At 50.0% G+C, this 2,032-nt stretch overlaps 1 non-coding gene across 1 annotated transcript; it reads right to left on the reverse strand.

The window, feature by feature from the left end:
• Positions 1–1,091: 1,091 nt before the first annotated feature.
• TRNAE-UUC (transfer RNA glutamic acid (anticodon UUC)) lies at positions 1,092–1,163 on the reverse strand. The gene has a single exon. It is a non-coding gene; the product is annotated as a tRNA-Glu (tRNA).
• Between the last annotated feature and the right edge of the window lie 869 nt (positions 1,164–2,032).

Raw genomic sequence — 2,032 nt, forward strand, 5'->3', positions numbered from 1 at the left:
AAATTTGGTCAAGGAATAGAAGTGACTATCTCTGCATGAATAGTACAATTTCCCCGCCACATAAAATCGTATTCCTGTCTGCAACTCATGCTGTTGGTTTATGAATGGTTCAGGCTCTCACTAGTCCATGTGTATGCTTTCTAGACTGATGTTGATTTTTATTTTGATTGTCCGAATTAGGCTGAAGCATCAACATTGGGAGTAGTCACAATTGGGTTAGTCCAAGTGAATGGCACAAGGATTGTTTCAAACAATATAACTTTCGAAGGAGATGGCCCTGACTATTCTGGAAGCGGTCGGCTTTCCACTACTCACTCAGGCTTATATTATGGTTAAGAGAATGCAGGCCTAAGCACGGAAAGCAACATTTTAATCCCATTCGGGAAATGACTTAGAAGCCAAGAAAGTTTCAAGAGCTTTCCACCTCTGAAAATGTGTATTTGCTACGAGTGTTGACCTCAACGTAGCCACATGTGTGATTCTATCCAGAGGCTGATCCCGTGCCTCAGTTTCCCCAACTTCTGTGAAAGCTGTTTTGGTGAATGGGATCTGGTGTCTGTCCTTGCCCTCTACATCCCTGTGCAAACCTCTACTGAAGCTATATTTCTACTTGCAGACCTCTCACTTGTTTATATCCCAGCCCTAGTGACTCCTGCTTCAGGAAGCACCTCCCCTCCCTTCTCAGTCCTCAAACAACTTCAGAGGGAGGCTCCTGTGGCTGGATCTTCCATGCTCCTTCTTGTCCCTCCATCCTGTTCACCATCTCGCTATCTGCAGGCTGGAAACACTCACTGAGGGCATAGAGAAGAGTGAATTGCCTAGAACGTAAGAATTCCTTTGTAAGATTTGACACCTAAATATTATCATTATTTGTTGTGAAAATTTGGTATGCAAACACAGCAATGCTGATTACACAGCCCGTTTTGGGGGGCGTTTGTGAACTATGAGGAGAGTTTTCAGGTCTCCACACACCCTTAAGGATTATGTCGCTTTTCACTGTCGTGTTTTTAAGCTTCTTGCTAAGGCTTATACATTTACGAGTTTCACTATGTTCCACCGAAAGAAAAAAAAAATTAAAAAAAGGTCTCACATTCCCACACCGGGAGTCGAACCCGGGCCGCCTGGGTGAAAACCAGGAATCCTAACCGCTAGACCATGTGGGAGCCGACGGTAAAACACTGCATTCTAAACCAATTGAATCATTTCTGCCTGCCCTTGCCTTCCGCGTTCCGCCCCGCTTCCGACAACAAAGCCCTGTCTGCGCCTGCGCGGGCTCTGGGCGCTGACCCGTCGCTGACAGCGCGGGGCTCCTCGAAAGGCGGAGGCGGGGTTTGGCGCTGTGGCTCCCGGTACCGCCGGTTTCTTCAGCGGCGCTCTGCGCGGAGGCCCCCAACCCGTCGCACCCCGGTTCGCGGAGGCCACCCCAGACCTCCTCAGGCCCCGGTCCTTAGGAGCCTGCAGCCCGGCCTCAGTTTCCAGAAAGCTCCTCCGTGCGATTTGGAAAGAGCAGGGTTTGAGGGGTGAACACAGAGGGGCTGAAGAACTGAGCCGCGCGGGCCTGGTCCGGGCGCCGAGCCGCGCCTGCCGTTAGACCCCACTCTGCCCGTCAGGCCGTTTTAACTGAAATGTTGCATTGAGATTAATTCTAATGTCGTGAACCAAGCCCGAATGGATGAAACCCCGAATAACTCATAGGACATGTTTTGGAGCAAAAGGCCTTCCGAAACGGCTGGCTTTACGATCTTGTGCAGAGAGCCTGCCCTTTGCAGGCACGTGGTTGGAGCTGGAGTTCTGGAGCCTCAGCAAACTGATGCAGGGAACAGAAAACCAAACACCGCATGTTCTCGCTTACAAGCGGGAGCTAAATGATGAGAACACATGGACACATAGAGGGGAACGACACACATGGGATCTATGGGAGGGTGGAGGGTGGAGGAGGGACAGGATCAGGAAAAATAACTAATAGGTGATAGGCTTAGTACCTGGGAGATGAAATAATCCGTACAACAACCCCCATGACACGAGTTTACCT

Source organism: Rhinopithecus bieti, unplaced genomic scaffold, assembly GCF_001698545.2.
Source record: "Rhinopithecus bieti isolate Rb0 unplaced genomic scaffold, ASM169854v2 scaffold_13247, whole genome shotgun sequence".
In the NCBI taxonomy this organism is placed as follows: domain Eukaryota; kingdom Metazoa; phylum Chordata; class Mammalia; order Primates; family Cercopithecidae; genus Rhinopithecus; species Rhinopithecus bieti.